Raw genomic sequence first — 23,514 nt, forward strand, 5'->3', positions numbered from 1 at the left:
ACAAGCTAGAAACTAATGCCTTACGAATGAGTAAAATATAAACTAATTAAATATTAAAAATAAAATAAAATATACTGCAAATCAAATCATAAAGAAAGAATATCTAAGATATATTCCATAAATAATATATTCTCCAAATATTATATCTCTACATGATCTCTAGTCCCGATTGTTAATGGTGGGTGGTGGTCAGTTGTAGTCATCGATGGTGGTTGTTACTGATCACTAGTCCTAGATCTCTTATCTTGGTCATTGGTCTTAGTCTTTGGTCATCGATTGCTAGTTGTTTCAGTAGTTTCTAGTCATCTATTTCCTATACTAGTTATCGACATCCCTGATCCCCAATTGTTACCGTCTCCAATCGCACTTGTAGATGACTGATGACGAATGAGAGATACTAGGGACAAGTTAATTGAGATCAAGATCGATGATTGTCGACCACCAACCATTGACAAAGTGGTCGATGGTCACCAATTTCTGATCCTATTTTTCCATGGTGGATGGTGGTCTATGGTAATCGTTGATGGGTGGTGGTCGTCGATTGTTGTTCCTTTGTCTATGTTGTTGGTCTCTAGCCCTACGTAGGTATCACAAGTCGTTGAAATGGTCGTTGGTCATTAGTCCCTAGTCTCAATCGTTGATTTTGGTGTTAAACCATGAGTCATTAGTTTCCAATCATTAATCTTGATCCTTAGTCATAGTTGGCAGTTTCTATTATTAACGATTGATGGCAAGCAATCGAGACCGGCAACTAATGGCTAGCGATTAGGACTGGGGACTAATGACCAACAATCACTTTGACGATCCATTGTGAAGTGATTATTGGTCATCTATCACCAATCTTAATCATCGATCTTGGTCGTAGCCAACGATCTTAGTCGCTGGTCACGAAAGGTAGGTGGTGGTGCATTAGTCACCAGGGGGCATTACCCATTAGCAACGGTGGATGATCGATGGTTGATGGTCGATGGTCGACAGGCATAGGCGTTTGAAGATGACGAATGGTGATAACTAGTGGTGGGTGTTGGTGTTACACAACTGAAGGAACAAATTTCGAGCGAGAGGGTTACTTCTCCGAACTCCAACATTTTACACATCATAATAGTGAAGGTAAAGAGATTTGGGTCGGGTAGCGTAAGGATATTTTGGTAATAAATCTTGTTGAACTAACATTTTTTCTTTCTTTCAAAATTAGTCAATCCAAACACACCTATTAAGTGTGCTTGGTTCATGGTTGCTCAACTTCTTTAACTATCTCTTTCCCTCTTTTGTAGCTGAGAAAAAATATGCTAAAATATACAATTTTTATCCATGATAACGGAACTTAAACCACACTATTTGAGTTAGATTGGGTTCGAATAAATAAAAACAATATATGCTAAAGTTAATTCGTGAATTTTTAAAAAATTAGTTTTAGTTGATCAGAACCCATCTGAATTTATTGTTAAATTTTAAAAAATATATATTTTGGGTTATATTATAATTATATATATATATATTTGAAAACAAAAAAATTTAAATAAATGATCGAACCAACACAAACAAAATATTTTATGGTTGAATTTATATTTAAAAAAGGATTCTTGAGTCGAAAAAATTTACAATCTAATAATTGGGTTGGTTCATGCCCCAACCCAACCCGTCCTAATTTTTTTCTATAAAGATTTTTCAATTATTTATCCAAATTTTAAGTTTTTATGATTTTTTTTTCTAAAATATATTAAAATTGAGTTGAAAATAAATAAATAGATGTTTTACCATATTAACATTTTACTTTTAATTAAAAATAAAATAAATGAACCGAACAACTTAAACCAACAAAATTTAAATATTTTCTGATTATGTCGGGTTCACTATTTAATAAAAATTGTTTGGATTAGAGAAAAACGCAAACCCAGATAATTGGAATGAGTCTAAAATACGTCTGATCGGGGAACAATCGAAATTTGAAGGGCTACACAATTCTCAAAGTCAAATTAGGTTAGCCATATACAAATTGACTTGATTATAAAATTAGCAAGCTTACCATATAGGGTTCATCAAGTTTGGTTCACCAAATTATTTGGATGGAAGATTTGGTTTTTGAATTATATTTGAATATTTTATTTCATGCCACAAATTGATTTTGTTACTTTTAAATTTATATTTTTTTAATTCTTAAATATAATGGTATTGACCCGACTTTTTAACATTTTTTATTGACTCGAGCTCGTTACCATATGCATGCTTACAGAACTAAAAATTTAGTCTAACATGTTAAGTTCTCTAAAATCATTACTTGGTTGAGTTGCTTATTGGTAGAAACTACGACTCTACACAATGGTATGATACTTCTCCATTTTGAGCATAAACTCTCGTGACTTTGTTTTTTGTTTTTTCAAAAGGGCGTTTTTTCAAAAGGGCTCATATGAATGGAGATGTATTCCTTACTTATAAACCTATGATCAACCCCTTACCATTCTCTTTACGGTTGTTTCTGCATCATCGGTCATATCCAACACTCATTGTCCATTGATTGGAATCGAGCCACTGATTGAGTCGATGATCGAGTAGAGACCGAGTCGTATAGACCAAGCTGCACGAGTTGGACGAATTGAGACTGCTAGGGCTTGGAATTGTGTTGTTGCTTGGATTGAGATTAGGGTTGGGCTTTGAGTTTTGGATTGGGTTGCACACAGTTGGTGGGTATACTTGGGTTAAATCAAGAAGATATCTTTGGGTATCATGGATACTTAATGGGATGCGTGGTTTAATTGTTGTAGCTATTGAGTTGAATATGAAGTTTACAGGTGGTTTAATGAACCATGATCGATGAACATTGGATTTAAGAGAGTTGAAGGGGACTATTTTTTCATTAAATTACTAAATAGCTTGAGATGAAGTAGGTATTTGTGTTCATGAATGAGTTACAATTTATATTATGGTTGGAATTTATGCCATAACACAGATTTGCATCGTGCCGTTCAAGTGGGATGATAAAATGAATTGAAGGATCTCCCTTTTTATGGTGGAGGCCAACTCCCCACTTCTCAACTCATGCTCCGCGACAATTTTTCTCCCATTTTTTTCGTTTAATTTTTCGATTATTACATCATATACATCTAAAAGAAACTTTGTCTTTCAAAGTGTTTTTAATTTCACATCTGTTGGGAGGAGAACCAAATATTCTTTATAAGGGTGTGGAAACCTCTGCGTTGCAGACGCGTTTTAAAGACCTTGAACGAGAGTCAAAAGAGGATAATATCTGCTAGCGGTGGGCTTGGACTTGTTACATTTTATTTATTTTGTAGTCCTTAGGTTAGATTAAGATATTGTTTTAATCCTTTTTGTTTTATTTTACATTGTTTATTTTTCGTTGTTTTGTTTTAAGGTTTTATTGTGAACATTTAAATACTTGGCATCTTATTATGAATTATTTTAAATGAATATCTCTACATAAAAATATCACGTCGTACGTATTGTAGTAGCTCTATTTCAGTAAAAAAATAGGCTCGTTACAATCCATATCTACATAGAATATCTGCTATTCAAATGAATCATAAAGAACGATATATTTTATTTTACAAATTTAGAAAAATGACCCTAAAACAAAGAAAGATTCAACCAGATTCAAACATTACTTGGAGTTATAGACGAATAAACACATTTTTTTTTCTCCAACCATAAAATTAGTATTGTTGGAGTAAAGTTTTAACATATGCTATTGACCCACTTAAAAACACTTTTCCACTCGGCACCGTCGAATCAGTCCCTGCTCAATGGGTGAGTCTTGCAGTCAAGCTCCCTTCTACTTTTGCACTCGAGGACCAAACTCCGTCTGGCTCGAGGAGACCTTTACACGTCTCCGTTACTTTTTGGGAGGCCTATGCCGAATAATAATAAAAATAAAAAAGAAGTTTTGAGAAATTTATGCTTTTAAATGGAACATTGAACGAATCCATAGCCCTAAAAACACTTTGAAAAGACATGCCTAAACAAACGCTAGACAACTAGTGGAATGAAAGATAAGAGTGCTATACGATTCTTGATGGCATTCTAATTAATGGTCAAAAGCTAATACACAACAGTGTCCATTGGGAATCTCCGACAGAAACAACCAATCCACAATGCCCACGAAGAAATGCATAAGCTTTTTGGATATTAAAAAGATTTCCCCCTTTCTTTTAATGCCAAACATCCAATACTAAGCACAAAAGTACTATGATCGTTTGAGTTTCACATTGATTTTCTTTTTATTTAGGCATGTTCTAACCATTTCTTTAGAAAAATAATTTTGAAACCCATTCAAAATTCCAAAATATAATCATTTTTTTTAAAAAATCTGAGTAAAGAAGAAGTATATGAATGAATCGAAATTACATTCAAATGAGAGCCATCTTGAGAATAGAAGGATTAAGAAATACTTAAAAGAATAGAAAGTTAATGCATATACCAACAAGTTGCTCATTTTTTTATGGCTTAATCATAGGAACTCCATGATTAAGCATGATTTACTTGGAGCAATTCTATATTGGGTGACTTTCTGAGTAACTTAGGTAATGTGACCATGTAGTAGGGAATGTAGGAGAATGTTAGACCGTTCAAGAGCCAACCTCCCAAGTAACGTAGGTAATGTGACTATTTAGCAGGGAATTTAGGAGAATGCTCGACCCATCAGGGGTTGACCTCCCAAGTAAGTAGGTAATGTGACTATTTAGCCGGGAATGCAGGAGAATTTTGGGCACACCAGGAGCTGAATCCGAATGTCTAATCGTGATAAGAATCCTAGATACGTCTGCAAGAGAGATGTTTCCACACTCTTATAAATAATGTTTCGTTCTCCTCCTCAACCGATGTGAGATCTCATAGTTAAAATTGGTATAGACATGCATATGTAATGTAACAGTCCAAACCCACCGTTAGTAGATATTGTTTGCTTTAGCTTGTTACATATTGCCGTCAACATCACGATTTTAATTACATATTACCGTCAGCCTCATGTTTTAAAACAAGTATGCTAGGGAGAGGTTTCAACACCTTTATAAGAAATGATTCGTTTTTCTCTCCAACTGATGTAAGATCTCACAATCCACCTCCTTTGAGGGCCCAACGTCCCCGCTGGCGCACCGCCCCATGTCTAGCTCTGATACCATTTGTAACAACCCAAGCCTACCGCCAGCAGGTATTGTCCGCTTTGGCTCGTTACGTACCGCCGTCAACCTCATGATTTTAAAACGCGTCTGCTAGGGAGAGGTTTCTAGAACCTTATAAGGAATACTTCGTTCCCCTTTCAAACCGAATACTTCGTTCCCCTTTCAAACCGATGTGGGATCTCACAATCCACCTCCCTTGAGGGCCCAACATCTTTGCTGGCACATCGCCAGGTGTCTGACTCTAATACCATTTTTAACAACTCAAGCCCACTGGTAGCACGTATTGTCCTCTTTGGGCTTTCCCTCTTGGACTTTCTGTCAAGGTTTTTAATATGCATCTATTAGGGAGAGGTTTCCACACTTTATAAGGTATGACTCTTTTCTCCTCTTCAACCGATGTGGGATCTCAGAATCCAACCCCTTGGGAGCCTAGTGTCCTCGCTGGCACACCGCCCGGTGTCCGGCTCTGATACCATTTGTAACAACTCAAGCCCACTGCTAGCAGATATGTCCACTTTGGCCTATTACCTATCGCCTTCCGCCTTAGTGTTTTAAAACCCATTATAAGGAATGCTCTGTTCCTCTCTCCAATCGATGTGTGTCAAAATAAACCGACACGCTCCTTAGATTGATTTATGGCCCTCAAACATATTAATTGTTGTGCTTTCTCAAATTGAATACGGTCCTCGCACCGTGTTTTAGGGTTTCGGTCCTAATCCGAACAAAAGAGAATGATTAAAAAGAACAAGGAAGAAGATGGGCATGGAGGATAAGAAGCACAATAGGCATATACTTGATTACAAATGCCAAATTTGAGAAGAAGGAGAGATTAGGGGAATCAAAAAATGCATCGAAGGGGTAGGCGAAGATGAAAGGGTTTAGTTTTAGTGGAGTTTGGGGTCCAATTCACAGACCAACTTTTTTTCTCCACTAACTTTGATTTCATGGCGAAAGAGAGTGTCCTCATCGATATCATCAATCAATAAGTATCACTTAGACAGTACGGGATATAGAATCTGTGGACCCTAAATCCTTCAATTCTTTATATCAAATACTTCCTCCCTCCACCACCCAACCCTTATGCTTTGCTTTTTCTTCTCGTCTCAATCAATTTTAAACTTTGAAAAGCATAATTCCATATATACTTTCTACTCAAAACGTCAAATGTTCAAGTTTTCGCTCTCACACGTAGTTAAAACCCTCAAATCTCTTCTATCGTTTACTATTTTAGAACTTTCGAGTTGGGATATAAAATTAATTTTTCCAGTGTAATGAACCATGCCCATGATTTAGATTAGGATTCGACACTTGGTAGATACGACTAGAATTCTATCTCTTCTGGTACCTAGAATTCTATCTCTTCTGGTTTCTAAGAGTGAAAACTATCTCCACAAATCCATACGGATCCTTTTAGTATGTTTTGTCCTCACTCACATGATTTTAAGGAAAATTTTTAAGAGATCATGTGACATGAAATAGCTCCAAGAAAAACACGGTTAATTTTGGAGTTCCTATTATTGAGTCATTGAAAATGAGTGTGTATATTGTTGGTTTAGGTAGTAACTTTAAATTCTTTTAAGCTTTTTTAGCCATCTTATCTTCAACATTATTCTCATTCAAATGTAGTCACGGTTCAATGAAGTAACCCTCATTTACTCGATATGACATCAAGCTTCACTTCAGAAAGTATCCATTTTAATTGTAAAAAGTTTAGGTTATTAACATTGCGATACATTAATAGACTAATTAGTGAGGATTTGACATTAATGGGTGGTAATGGAGAGTAGGTCATGGATAAAAGTTAGGTCTAGCAAAATAACCCGAGAAATCGACTTGCCTACCTACAATCGTATCGAACCTTTTGGTATATGCCCACTCTTATCTTTCTTTCGTGTTAGCTTACCTATTTATATTTGTATCACATCATACTAAAGCATCACTTATTAATCTAAATTAGCATGTTATTAACTTATTTTCGTGGCCTGTGCTCGTTTTATCTCATTAACTTAATCGCTCCCTCGAATTTCTTAGTCGGGACCACATCCGAATAAGAGAATAGGATAATTAAGAAAGACATACAAGAATTAAAAGTTACTACCTATACCAATAAAATGCAATTTCCTTCCCGATGACTCAATCATAGTAACTCCAAAATTAAGTACGTTTTGTTTGAAACAATTCTATGTTGTATTCTCCTAAGAACTATATGAATGAGAATAAAACATGAAGAAGGTTTGTTATCTTCACTTTTAGAATCGAAAAGTTAGAATGCAAGAGAATGCGTGGCCATCAGGTGCTGAATTCAGATTTTGAATCTTAAACATGAAGCGTTTTATAACATTTTATCATTGGCTAATTTTTTTTACGGGATGTTTCACATAAAAATATTTTTAATTCGACTGTAGCATGTATTTCTTTTATTCAAATTTTGATACATCACTAAATGATATATTATTTTATTTTATTCCGTGGGTCCATAAGGCATATAGATTTCATATCTATTCCATAAAATAGTAAGTAAACCAATAAAAAAACGCCACATTGTTCATCATTGGAATAAATGTTAGAGAGAAGTGGAGTAGCACACGCTTTCTTTGATTTGAGTTCAACAAAATAATAAATGAAAGAAGTGAAAATGGACAAGTCAAAAGGCAATCAACAAATGATTCGATGTGACAGCCTTAAAGAAAACGAAATTCCATTACACCCACCACTCTCTTATATATATGTTCTTTAGAACAATGAATCTATGGGAAGCACAAACAAAGCAAAACAAAACAAAAGATGCCTGAGAAGAAGAAAATGAAGGTAAAGAAAGGATGGTTAGCTGTGGAAGTAGGGTTGCAAGAGGAAGATGGAAGAATAGAACGGTTCGTGGTTCCGATATCCTACTTACATCACCCTCTTTTCAAGAACCTCTTGGACAAAGCTCAAGAAGTCTATGGCTACCATGCCAATGGCCCTCTTCGACTTCCGTGCTCGGTCGACGACTTTCTCCAACTTCGGTGGCAAATCGAGAAAGAATCCGACCAAAACAACGACAAACAAAACCACCAGAACCATCGCCATCGTCATTACCCACATCACTATTACGTTCCGCTTGCTTTGTCTTTTCAGTCTTGTTGAAGAGTTTCGTAAGTTTGAAGTTTTTAGGGTTAGAAGCTATGAACCCTAATTCAAAAACATGTGTTTTGGGTTTCTTCTTGCTTTATATCTTTTAAAATTGGCAAAGAAGATGGATCCATGAATTGGCTTACAAGGTTAATGAATTGGAGGTTTAGAATAATTTTGTTGTTCTTGTTGTCCCTTTTTCATTGTTGATTGTGGCGAGAGAATCCTTTTCTCACCCTTCATTTGGGGTGATTCTAGAAAAAAGGCCAAAAGTATATTAACTTTATGGCAACAAGTGAAGGAAACAGTGTATGAATAATGTAGCACTATTTATGTTCATGAATTTTAGTGGTTTGAACATTGAGCTAAAGATGCTTCTATATGTTTAAAGAAGTTATCCAAAAGCTAACAAAACAAAGATTATAGAAGCTAGAGATCATCATTTGACCCTACAAAAGGAATCCAACTTTGCTATGATCCCTAGACTCTCGACTCTCAATCTTTTTTGGTGGGATCATAGCAAAGTCGATTGAAGACAACACTCCTCGTTTCTTATGAAAGTTGTTCTTACAAAGATAGTACAAGAGGACCTGATAACTCTTTCCGGGGGAGCTTTCTCTAAGTTGAAGCCCTTCATTTTAGCTTCTCACTCAGGATCATGTTGGAAAGAGGGATAGTGAAAGAGATAGGAATGGATAAATTAGATGAATGCTGCAGTGCTTTATTATTGTCTACTGACTCGATGCTTATAGGGTTACACAATTCCAGTATTTATAGCTAATACACTGGACCAGAAATAGTAAATCATGCCGATCTAGATAAATTCAAATCTACTAACAATCTCCTAAAATCTCCTAAAATCTTGGTAGTTTGAATATTTGAATCGTATCTCAACTGCTTCAAATCATATCTTCATTTTGAATACTTTGAATCATATCTCAACACTCCCCCATGATTCAAAGTTGCAGATGTAAGTACAGAGTTTTTCTTCTGACAAGGCCTTCGTAAGTATGTCTGCTTTAACCCGTACAATGTCTGTCTCAACTTGTATACCTTTGTTTCTTTGTCTTCCTTTATGAATCCCTCTAGCGGTGTAACATAAACCTCTTCTTGTAAGTCTCCATAAAACTTTTCGTTTGGTAGGTCAACCATATCCCATGTTTCATCTTTCTTAGAGGACTGCATCTCTACTGCCATGGTTTTCTACCAGTCTTCTTTTTCAGTTGATTCTTCATAATTCATAGGGTTTGAAACAGTAAGAGCAAATTGGCATCATGCATATATGTCAGCTAAAGATTTATACTTCCTTGGAGGTGTCTCATCTGAAAGTTCTTTAAGAGAAGAATTGTTGTTCAGCGATGCTGAAGATGATGAATTTGACACATTTTGTGTTGCAGTGGATCCACTGGGAGATGCATTGGAGTTGACTCTTGTCTTTTCATCGGTAGAAACTTCAACTGTAATCTCTCTTATATCACTATCAAAGAGTTTTATCTTACCATGACTGGTTTTGACGTTCACCGTGTCTTTTTCCTCAACTTGCATCTCTTTTTTATTTCAAGTTGCACCTTGATTCTTTGCGTCTCATCAAGCTCTTGGAATAAAGATTTGATGTCTGTCATATGGTTCGAGCACCCGCTATCAACAAACCATAAATTACCTTCTTTTGGATTCGTATCCATGCATGCCATAAACAACTTTTCTTTTTCTCCATTCTCTGCTGCAAAATTCATTAGTTGATTTTTATACCAACAATCAGATTTTGTATGCCCATACCTTCTGCAATGGTAACATTGTATGACATTCCTTTGTTCATTGAATTGTCTTTGTCCATCACTTCTCCATCTACCCCTGTTATCACGATCGCCATGGAAGCTGCGAAATCCTCCTCTTCCACAACTTCTACTTGCTAAACAAACATTTTCTTTTTCGTTGCCTTCGTTGTTGGCTGTCTCCACTTGTAGTGCCTTTTCTATATTTTCTCTTTCGTTGCCTTCGTTGTTGGTTGTCTCCGCTTGTAGTGCCTTTTCTATATTCCTTTCTGATGATTTATTGATTCTTGACTCATGAGCCTGAAGCAAACCCATCAGTTCATCAACGGAGAGTATTGATAGATCCTTAGTAGCTTCTTCTATGGTAGTCACCACATGGTCAAACTTTGGAGTCAAGCTTCTCAACACCTTTGCAACAATTGTTTCGTCTGAAATTTTCTCTCCATAGGTACGCATCTGACTGACTATTGCCATTGTTCTGGACAAAAAATCAGCAATTGATTCGCCATTCATCATGAGCAGAGTTTAAAAATCACGTCTCAAAGATTGAAATTTCACTGTTATGACTTTTGAATCTCCCTGAAACTCCTCCTGTAGAATTGACCATGCTTGCTTTGATGTGGTTGCTGCTGCAATTCGTGAAAAGATAGTCTCATGAACTGCTTGCTGAATAATGAATAGAGCGTTGACATCATTTTTCTTGGTTTCGCTTAGTGTCTCCTTTTCTTCAATTGTGGGTTCTGATATATCAACGAACCCGTACTCCACCAAGTCCCATAGCTCCTGCGATCTGAGCAAGGTCTTCATCTTGATGCTCCACCACTCATACTTCTCACCATTAAAGATTGGCAACAACGGTGTAAAGAAAGAAAAACCAACTACTGCCATTTTTGTTTTGGAAAAGAAAATAATCACTCGCCCTCGTGTTGAACGAACTTGGCTCTGATACCAAAATTGCTGGAAAAAGGGATAGTGAAAGAGATAGGAATGGATAAATTAGATGAATGGTGCAATGCTTTATTAATGTCTACTGACTCGATGCTTAGAGGGTTACACAATTCCAGTATTTATATCTAATACACTAGACCAGAAATAGTAAATCATGCCGATCTAGATAAATTCAAATCTTGACAATCTCCTAAAATCTCCTAAAATCTTGGTAGTTTGAATATTTGAATCGTATCTCAACTACTTCAAATCATATCTTCATTTTGAATACTTTGAATCATATCTCAACAGATCAAAAGGGAACCCTCCCTCGTGAAAAGGTAATTTTCTCTGAGCGGCACATGACGATGCACCCCTTGGAATGATGGGGAAGTATTCTATGCATATGACATACATACATGCATGAGGTCACGTGATTTACGTTCATGACATAACAAACATTGCATTTCCTTTCTCTTTTCTTTCATGAAATGATACATGTGTCCAATAGGTATGCATGACAAACATGTCGTGTTTTATTACAAAACTTTAAATGTAAAACATAACCTTTCATTCATGACGTTTCAATTCATTCATAAAGGTAGAGTAATGGGCTTAGAAGCATATGTAGCATACGTCTCGTATCGATACAAATATTACATAAACATCACTTAACATTAGCATAACAAAACTCCAACAGTAAGCTCATTTACTTGGTTGGTCCGGCCGAAATCACTAACAATATAGTAATCGCTTTGATACTACAATCTAACGCCTAACTCTTACGTATGACAATTCATATAACATGTTTAGGGCCTACAAATAACTTAACCGAGCTAAGCATAAAGATTAATTTTCAATATAATCCTCTAAACTATATTAACTTTTTCTTTATTTTTCGATGGGATAAAAGAAATATGTTCTTTTTATAACAAAATTTTTATCTCCTGTGAACATCTCAATAGGATTCGAATATATAAATCGTGAAGGATTTCCAAAAAATTCTTTGGATGAATATACTATTCACATTCTAGAACATTTAAAAATATCTAAAAAAATAATTTAGGAAATTAGTCTGATTCTATCTCTTTTTGTTCGGTTTTAGAATCAACCTTTCAAAGGGTAGGAGGGATATTTTGAAAAAGAAAAGGAATGGAGGCAAAAAAGAGGAGATAAGATGGCAGAAATAGTGGGTCGGCGCCGGCTGGGGCATATTGGCCCTTTGATTTAGTGGCATGGTGGGCGGTGGCCGTACATATCTTTGTGGCATGTTGTTGTAGATATAAGCCACATTATCAAATGTGCAAAACGACGCAGCCTGCATGTACGGTTGTAGGACTAAAGTAAAAGTATCCACCATATTCTATCCCTACTGAAAAAAACAATGTGGGACAAAAGAAGTGAATTTTGAATTATAAAAGTTATATGGGTTATCTGTTTGGTTCTTATACTTATATCTTTAGATATTTATGCTTTTAAAAAGTGTATAATACAGGTCGGAACTTTTAGTTTTGTGCCATAAACTATAGTAAATGTCTAATTAGTTCGATAATTCTCTAAATTTAAAATTTTATGTGTCATAACTCTATTTTTTTTTTAAGGAAAATAGAGTTACTATCGTATGCATGACGTAGTCACTTTATGTGGAAATATTCATTTAAAATATTTTCATAAACGATACTACATACTTGTACGTTTGCATAAGAGTCTCAAAATAAAATTTGATGCGACGCTGCCGTACCGTGCATGAGTGTCTTTCATTTACCTGATATATAAGAGTAGCACAAAGCTTGAGTATTTTAAGAAATACTCAGCAAGTGATCCCATTATTGGGATGGTAAAATGCAAACACATGCAACATGAATGGAACCTATCGTTTAAAATTGTATTCTCTTAGGTTGCCTCCAGTTTGGACAAGTTGAATGTGTAGTACATCTCTACACATGACCCACACGTGCAAGCATGGGCCCACTAGGCGGGCTCGCACACCCCCTGAACCTGCTGGTCGGGCTAGCTCATCTGGAATGTCGCCGGACACTCGAAGGTACAACGATCGTCGTGCATCATGTCAAGCATGATGGTCATTTCAATCTCATAGTGTACATATCCGTACTCATCATAAAGGAAAAGTATTCCGATGAATGTGAACATACAATTATGCATGAGATCTCCATACTTTCCATTATAAATAAATCATACAAGACATACTTTTCATGATGAGTACTATGCATACACGACTAGGGATGAAGTATGATGGAGCCATGTTATAGATTATACTATACTATTGATGATGCATGATTATACACGACTTTCCATGTCAATGCTCTGCACTATGCATACACAACTAGTGATGATGTATGCTATAAACATACATTCATTGATGAGTACATTTCATTTGAAGCCATGCTATAGATTATACTATGCTAGTAATGATGTATGATAAAGCCATGATAAGTACTATGCATACACGACTCTTATCTATACTATGACATGAATGAAAGGAAGAAAAAAATGATTCTTATTTTAAGTCATGAGGACTTCATGCATTTATATATGTCATGTGCATCGGGATACTTCTCTGTTATATAATGTTAGTACTCATGCACACTTTGATATCTATGTTCGCCTCTATATTATGGGGGTCTTTCCCTCCGTGGTATCTTGCGACGAGTCAGCACGTTCAGCCGGACGAGCTAGGGCAAGGGAGTATGTGTACAAGTCCACCAGGTGGGTCCATGTGTAAGTGTGTGGGTCGTATGTGGGGGAAGTACAATACATTCAACCTTGCCCGAACTGAAAATAGCTCAAGGTCATGCTATGTTACTTTAAAAGAATAAGTCACATCATGTCTGTGTATGTTTGCATTACTTGACCCCAATAGTGAGATTACTTACTAAGTATTTCTTAAAATACTCAAGTAACATACTATCCTTATATTTCTGGTAAAGGTGAAGTGCTCTTGCACAGATGACGATAAATGCTAGAATGACCCTGGAAGTACATGGTTTCGTTTGAATAATATTCTACGAAATGACTCTAATGAAGATCAACAATACTTTCTTTCTTCAAACAAATTACAATTGGGCTATGTCATTTCAACTACCAATGAGAGATTAGCTACTGATCTTCATCCATTGGGTGATAATGTTTTCTTCAAAGGAACAATGATTGAAATTTAGTGAATTCTACGACAAAGAAATGCATATGATTGCTTGTAGGGCTTCAAATTCAGAGGATAAGATTAAGTTATCTCATATTGATTTGCAAGCACTATTAGTGGTGTGAGCTTGATGATGACCATGAATTCCTATTTGATTTTTGTTGTATCAAAACAAAAGGAATTGTTTTAGTGTAAGAAAAAGCTATTTTGTCAAATCAATCATTTAAGATACCATGAATTAGACATTTGAGATAAACCTCTAGTTTCTTCTACTTCCTTTCCTTTTTTAGGTGGTGTAACAACGCGTTTTTTAAAAGATAATCGAGTGGCAATCGCTATTGAAATAAAGGGTAAAACTCTTGAAGGCAAAACATTGTTAAAACCAACCTTGGATATTTAGTTTTGATGAACAATTCCAAATATTGTCCGTTAAAGGTTTTAGATTCCACTCAAAACATTTACAACTACACATATAGTTTACTAAAGATCTGCTTTCAAAATCAAATTGTTCGTACGAAAGACAAGTGATAAAAGATGGGAAGTAAAAAAATTTGATCATAAATTACTTGAACCTAGCACAAAATTCATGTCAAATTCTTCTAATAGTCTTCTTGTCCTGAATTGCCCTCGTCACATGCCATATAGACTCAAGTACCATTTAAAACGAGATGAGTAGCATGAGTTAATATAAAAAATATTTAGGTAGTAGTCCATTTATAAGGCTATAATACGTAACATGATAAAATTGTGGACTCTCGTTACTTAACACTTAGTCCAAACATCCATCCATACTTATCTTGAAACATAAAAGTAATTGGTCTTGTTGTGCAACTAGCGGGAATCTTGTTAGACCAATTAAGTTAAATGTGTGTATCAGCTATAAATGACTCATTGCTATAGTTAGTGACTGACCCGGTTAAGTTTTATCATAATAACATCATAAACATGAGAGGGACAATCGAATGTCTACTAACTAAAATACATATGTGAATCAATCATAAATAACTCATCACTATTAAGGATGGTGAATAGCCCTCTAAAGCCTCATACCGTACATCCACGTGTCAAGGCGCATATATAATCATAAGTAAGAGGGATTAACCTTGTGCTTTCCCATTAAGATTCAAGGGGCATATATAATCATAAGTAGGAGGGAATGACCTTGTGTTTTCCAATTAAGATATATATTGATGTTTTTAAGTATGTGCACTAATAGAGAATATAGATAATGCATCAAGTACATTTTTGAAGTACTCTTTAAAGAGTATATATAATTCAATTAATTATATATAGTAACCATCTATTATATATAACTATTTACGTAGTTTTATCAGATATAGTCATTTACTGTACATAGTTATTTACTGAATATAAACATTTACTATATATGTCATTGACCGTATATAGTTTTACCATACATAACCATTAAGTAAGTTATAAATATGCCATAGGCTTCATGACCTAATAATTCACTTACTTGGAGACTGATTCGGTCAATGAAAAAAAAAAATTCTTAAACAACCCTCCATTTCTTCCGAGCACAAGATCAATTAAGGCTTTGTACAATGTCAATTTTCAAACATCAACATATTTTGTCAATATGTCGGTTGGATTCTTTGCACCATCTATCTTCTCCAAACACATATCACCTTCTTCCGTTAACTTGTGAGTGAAATAGTATCGTCTTTTGATGTGTTTTATCTTTGAATGATAGACCGGGCTCTTCACCAACTTTATGGCACTCTCACTATCTGTGTAAAGAATGTTTACACGCTGCTTCTTGCTTAATTCTTCTACATAGTTTATCATTCAAATCATATTCTTTTAAGCTTCAACTATTGTCACGTACTCAACCGAAGTAGATGAAAGAGCAACACAATTCTAAAACCTAGACATCCAACTCATCACATCATCCTAGCTTGCTACCATTTGATTGTATCCTCTAATGGTAGGGTCTCATCAAAGGACTCTAGTTCCCCTTCATCAGTCAACTGTAATGAAGGTGAATACCTATTTGGTACTCTGATGGCTCTGGATGATCTTCTTAACACCTTGATAAGATAAGGAATCAATACAAGGGGAATAAGATTCGGATTACCTTGTTGATCGAATATCTCAAGCCAAGAACACTTTGTTTGAGATTCGAATCACTCCAGAAGCAAGATCGATCATGTCTAGCTTCAATGATTCTTGTTGATCAAATATCTCAAACACTTGTTTGAGATTCGAATCACTCCACAAGCAAGATTGATCATGTCGAGCTTGAATGATTCTACATGCAATCTAAACTACATAGAATTGCAAAGAAACTTAGCCATTGGCTAAAGAAAAGCACAAATGCTTCTTTTTATATATTTTCCAAGTCTACCTTACAAATACAACATACATGGCTTTATATAGCCTCAAAAATGAAACTACTAAAGGTATTCCAAAAGTTGTAACATTCATACTTTATGGCCATAATTAGCCATTATGTAAATGTAACCGAAATTAAATAAAAAGTCTTAAAATACAATAACTCTAAATTACTCTAAATTGTAACCCACCCAAAATTTACAACAATCAAACTTCATTCTTCTTCAATGTAGCATGAATTGAAACATCTTTTTGATAATTTTGACAACCTTTTCTTCACATCTTCATTGAAGTATATTGTATGATTGATGTCTCTTGGTTCATATCATTCTCCACTTCTTCAAGAGGATTCGTCCTCGAATCTATTTGTGTAACTTTGCTGCAAAAAATAAGTTATGGAAATACGACGGACCTCACAACACTCTTTTACACAAATGAAGCTTTCATTCTTACCTCTCAAATTTTTTTTTAGTAGAGCCCAGATTAGATTTTTTTTATTTTGGATCGATTAAAAACTAAAAAGATAAATAAAAATCAAATTGAAAAGAAACGCAAAGGAAACATATATCCGATCTTGAGCCTGAAGCTCTGATACCAAATGATAAGATAAGGAATCACTACAAGGGGAATAAGATTCGGATTACCTTGTTGATCGAATATCTCAAGCCAAGAACACTTTGTTTGAGATTCGAATCACTCCAGAAGCAAAATCGATCATGTCTAGCTTCAATGATTCTTGTTGATCAAATATCTCAAACACTTGTTTGAGATTCGAATCACTCCACAAGCAAGATTGATCATGTCGAGCTTGAATGATTCTACATGCAATCTAAACTACATAGAATTGCAAAGAAACTTAGCCATTGGCTAAAGAAAAGCACAAATGCTTCTTTATATATTTTCCAAGTCTACCTTACAAATACAACATACATGGCTTTATATAGCCTCAAAAATGAAACTACTAAAGGTATTCCAAGAGTTGTAACATTCCTACTTTATGACCATAATTAGCCATTATGTAAGTGTAACCGAAATTAAATAACAAGTCTTAAAATACAATAACTCTAAACCCACCCAAAATTTACAACAATCAAACTTCATTCTTCTTCAATGTAGCATGAATTGAAACATCTTTTTGATAATTTTGACAACCTTTTCTTCACATCTTCATTGAAGTATATTGTATGATTGATGTCTCTCAGTTCATATCACACCTGCTCAGGTCTGATGGCTCTGGATGATCTTCTTAACACCTGCTCAGGTGTTACTTTTTTCACCTCTGGTTCCTCAACAATAGTCTTCAAAGTTTCTTGAATATCTGCTACAACATTGCTAGATGATTTTTTCCTGCAACTCAATCTCAATTCACATTTGCTTTGTTGTCTTGGAACCCTTCTCAAGATTCGTTTGTTCTTAACATCCCAAAACCTTTACCCGAATATGAAAATTTTCCTAATATGCATGTGCGTGTCTTCCTTAGAACAATTCTATGTTGGGTGGCCTTATGGAGATTTTCCTAGGATACATGTGAGTGAGGACAAAATATGTTGAAAGAACATATGTTGGTCTATGAGGATAATCCTCCCTATTAGAAGTGTGGAGTAAGTAACGTTACCGTACTTGCGACATAGGGGATGGAAGACGTAACAACGAGGAAAGATTAAATAATAATAATAATAAAAAGAAAAAAAAAGGAAAAAAAGGGCCAGTAACCTCGGTCAATGCACAATCCAACAAAAAATTCATTTCTAACGCAAAAAAACAACAGAATTTGCTCTTAGATTATCCATCTAACATAAAAGTTATTTTTACAAAAAAAGTACCGTTTTTCCATAAACTTCCTACAAAATGTACACACTTCATCCTCGGTGTTGCACAAATTCAAACTTACAAGAAGTAATGTTATCTTTTCGAGATCATTTTGGTATGTCGATTTTCAATTGACTTTTCCTCATAATTTCATAAATTTCGTTACAAATCTCTAAGAATTATGCTATAAAAAAAAACAAACAAAACAAAAAATGATCGGTATGTTCTAGGAAATACTCGTAAGTTATATCTTAGATTTTTCTTTTCTTTTATCCTAATTTCCTTGCAATTATTTAGATTTTAGTTGGAAATTAAATAACAATAACCATTTACTTATTCATAAAGTCAACTCATGATAATAAGTAGCCATCTTTAGAAAATGGATTAAAGTTGGCCAAAAGAAAAGAATTACAAAAAATAATAATAATAATAATAATAATAGTTGTGAACAAAATTTTAAAAATTTAAATGGTTATATGAAAATAAAATTATAACGAACATATATAAACACTCCAAGAATCTAATCATGCAAAGTGTTTAATGTTTGCATGAAGTGCAGCACACTTATCATGATAAAATTTAGTGAAACAGTTTTGCACAAGCTTGAACTTTAGATTGATGTCATGGGTTCACATAGGTTGACTTGAATTTCAAGAGACAAAATGAAACTTTCTTTGAGGATAAATTGATGACACCAACGTAAGCTAATCAGGTGGGTCCTACTATCGGCTCGATCAGAAGAATTGTCTTATCTATGATGACACGTGCTTAGTGGTCCCTGCATATGTCATGCATGTTAATATGATGTATTATGATGATGTGATACGCTATGATATTATGATATGTTATGTTGATGCATTATGTTATGATGATGTGATGTACTATGATGTTATGATACGTATAAGATGATATGACATATGTCATGCATTATGTTACATGAGATGTACGATGATATGACATAGTATGATAATACCATATAAGACGATGATATGCATGTTGTTTTCTGATACATAACCCCTAAGTAATGATACGAATGATGAATGTATGAAGGCTTATGCATGCACGTTACCGAGGGTAATATGTGAATGATGTGTGGGGTTGTGTCACATGAATAATTTAAGATGAAAAGTATAGGGACCTCATGCATATTGTATGCTCATTTACATCGGGATACTTCATCTTTATGATGAGCACGGACGCGTACACTATGATGATGATGATCATGTTTTACATGATATACGAGGGTTTGTTGTACCTTTGGGTGTCCGGCTACAACTAACTAGCCCGACCATGCAGGTCTAGGGGGTGTGCAAGCCCGCTTGTTAGGTCCATGCTTGCATGTGTGGGTCGTGTGTAGTGAATTACTTACCCATCCAATTTATCCGGACTGGATGATAGATCTCTGATCATGATTGTATGTGTTTGCATTCCCTAACCCCAATAATGGGTTTGCATTTCCTAACCCCAATAGTAGGGTCACTCACTGATTATTTCTGAAACTACTCAAGTCATTTCAGGTAAAAGCAACACGATGACATCACAACTAAAACCTATGGAACTTGCATAGAGTATAAGTCCATGATATCGTTTTATAAAATTGTTTTAAATGAATGTTTTCGCATAAAAAGTTATATCATGCATATGGTAGTGACTTTAGGCTATTAGAAAACTAGGGTCGTTGCAGAATGACTCATGTTGGTCGTGGTGTACCGTTATCCCATATTGTTTTGGTCATGGAATAAATGAAATAAATAAGTAAAAAAAAAAAAAAAATGTTAAAGAATGAAATCTTATTGGAACTATGCCTATCTAATTCATCCTTCTGAATCATATCACAACTCCGTGAAATATAATAAATTGGGATGGTATTTTTTATATAAATAATTATCTTCAATATATTAACTATTTTTTCCATTACTTGAAAGGGACAGAAGAAACCTCTAGTTTTTTCTTCAACAATTTAATATCTTTACTAACTTTCAATAAGATTCGAACACATAGGAAACTCTAATCAATTGTCAAAGAAAAAAAGCGAATGAATCTGGAAGGATTCTTGAGAAATTCTTCGATCTGCTTCTCACGTTCTTTAAAGACATTAAGAATTATTTAGAAAAGAATTTTAGAAAATGGGTCTGATTCAATTTCCTTTGTTCCGTTTTACAATCAACCTTCTAAATGTAGGATGGATATTTTGAGAAAAAGAAAAGGAATGAGAAAGAAAGAAGAGTGGAAAAAAGAAGTAACATCATAGAAGTGGTGGGTCGGCGCCAGCCAGGGCAATATTCGCCGTTGATTTTGTGCCATGTTGGGCGGTAGCCGTACAGTTCTTTGTGGACGTTGTTGTACATATAAGCCACATTATCAAATGCGCAAAAGGAACCAGGCTGCAGGTACGGTTGTAGGACTAAAGTAAAAGTACCCACCATGCCGTTGGACTTATTGTTAGTTTGAATTAGACAATATATTGATCCGTTAATATTTGGATAATATATTAATTATGAAATATATCTGAGATAATTGGTTAAGATATTCGTATAATAGTTGGAGAATATATTAGTTATGAAATATATCTTAGATATTCCAAAATGGAAGACCTGTTGATATGGTTTTCAATCCATTAGGAGTCCCCTCACGAATGAATGTAGGACAGATATTTGAGTGCTCACTCGGGTTAGCGGGGAGTTTGCTAGATAGACATTATCGAATAGTACCTTTTGATGAGAGATATGAACAAGAGGCTTCTAGAAAACTAGTCTTTTCTGAATTATATGAAGCCAGTAAGCAAACAGCGAGTCCATGGGTATTTGAACCCGAGTATCCGGGAAAAAGCAGAATATTTGATGGAAGAACGGGAAATCCTTTTGAACAACCTGTTATAATAGGAAAGCCTTATATCTTGAAATTAATTCATCAAGTTGATGATAAATTAATATTTTTCTTTAATATATCTTAGATAATTAGTCAAGATATTCGTAATCCGTTAATATTTGGAGAATATATTAATTATGGAATATATTAATTATGGAATATATCTTAGTTATTAGTAATCCGTTAATATTTGGATAATATATTAATTATGGAATATATCTTAGATATTCGTAATCCATTAATATTTTTTTATTTTTATGATTTGATTGGTAGTATATTTTATTTTATTATCAAGATTTAGTTAGTTTACATTTTACTTAGGTATTAGATGGTAGCTTGTATCCTATATTTAAACGTGGTGAATATCAATGAAAATTGAACTTTCGATTCCAATTCTATTTCTCATTCTTAACTCTGTATTGTTTTATTGAGTAATAATATTTTTAGATCTATTCACACCGGTAAATATTGTGTCATATTCCTCCATCCATTTTCTTTGTAATCTATTTGATTCTCTCAATGATTATAAATATAGAACTTTCCCCACCATTTAGATCCGTTGATTTTAACAAATAATCTAAATATATTTGCTCTTCTTGATACGGTAGGTTTCTTTTCTTTCTTTTAAAGAATCACAATCGGTTGAAGTTTTACCTCAGGAGGAGCCTCTACTCTTTAACGAAACTTGTTCAGTTAATCTCAATCCAACCCAACGGGTATTCTACGGTTTGAAGATTCTAAAGAATTTATATTAATTAGGGTATGTGTAGCATACTATAAATACAACATCAAAGAAAGGGCTAGTGAATCCTACAAAAGAAGATTGAATAACGTCTTAACACACAAAGTTACTCGACTTAATACTCAATAATCATCTACGATTTCTCTATCACCAATAATTTCAAAACCTAAAATGGCACTAATTTTTCAAGCTCATCCACAACCCTAAAGAGTCCCTTCCAACTCAAGGGACTCTCCTCCAATAGGCCAAGAGATCCTAGTGCCTTCACATCAAGGCCATCCCAATGCTTTCTTGGTTGATGTAGGTATGAATATGAAGCTTTAGTGGCCTTAGTGGCCCAAGCAAACTACTTTGTTAAGAGACACACACTTAAAAGGAAGTATTATTGAAGACAACTTATTTTCAAGCTTGTATTGTCTTTGCTATTGTGGATATAAGCCCGGTGCTCAACCACTTTATTCTAAGTGTTCATCTTTTTCTTGCTCTCTTACACGAGTAATTTTTGAATTGAGTGCGGACTTCCTCATGTTGAGTGGCGTTCATGTAACGTATAAATCACTGAAAGACATTATTGATTGATAGGCAGCTCTATGTCTGAGTGCCTTGTCTGTGTCAACCTTAAAGAATGAAAAAAATCAATATTGCAACGATCTAAATAAGAAGGTGATCAACTAGAAATAGAACACGAGGAGTGTTGTCCTTAATCGACTTTGTCATGATTCCACTGAAGAAGATAGAGACTCGAGAGTCTAGAGTGTATTAGCCAAGAGAAGTGTCAATATTATGTTGAGACAAGTGTTCCCAAACCGATAAGAAGACGTTGGGAAGATAAAGTATGATCTAAGAGGCGACAACTCAATTTTAAGGCCAAATGGAGACAAAACCCAAATACCAGGAACCAAAGTAATAGGTAACGATCCTATTTTGCTACTACAATAGAGTCGCTACCATATGCATGATGTGACCTTTTTTATGCAGAAAACATCAATTTTAAATAGTTCATGATGCCATGGACTTACACATTAAAAATAAAAACCTTAAATCAATCCAATACATATAAAAACGAGAATAAACCATGTATCCAAAAACTAGAAAATAAAACAGAGAAAACAATAAAATAGAGAAAACAATAAAACAATGTCTTGATCTAACCCAAGGGCGACAAGATAAATAAAAAGCAACTACTCTTACACAAGTTTCATGGTCATCAATGTGACCCTCTCCGTACAATGGTGCATTACCTTTAATTGAAATATAAGAATAGCACAAGGTTTGAGTAATTTAAGAAATACCAGTAAGTGACCCCAGTATTGAGGTCAGGAATGCAATCACATGCAACATAGAGGGATCTATCAAACATAGAGGGACCTATCATTGAAAACATCATTTCATTCTCTTAGGCGGCTTTCTAGTCCGAGCTAAGTTAGATGTGTAGTTTTTCTCTACATAAGATCCACACGTGTGAGCGTGGGCTTACGAGACAGGTTTGCACACCCTCTAGGCCTACTGGTCGAGCTAGAACTTGCTGACGAGCTCTTGCTAGACACCTGGAGGGAATAACGACCATCATAGCATCATAGTAAACATGATGGTCATTTCAATCTCATTGTCTACGCATCCATAATCATCATAATGAGG

Source organism: Cucurbita pepo, chromosome LG10 (genome assembly GCF_002806865.2).
Source record: "Cucurbita pepo subsp. pepo cultivar mu-cu-16 chromosome LG10, ASM280686v2, whole genome shotgun sequence".
Lineage (NCBI taxonomy): Eukaryota > Viridiplantae > Streptophyta > Magnoliopsida > Cucurbitales > Cucurbitaceae > Cucurbita > Cucurbita pepo.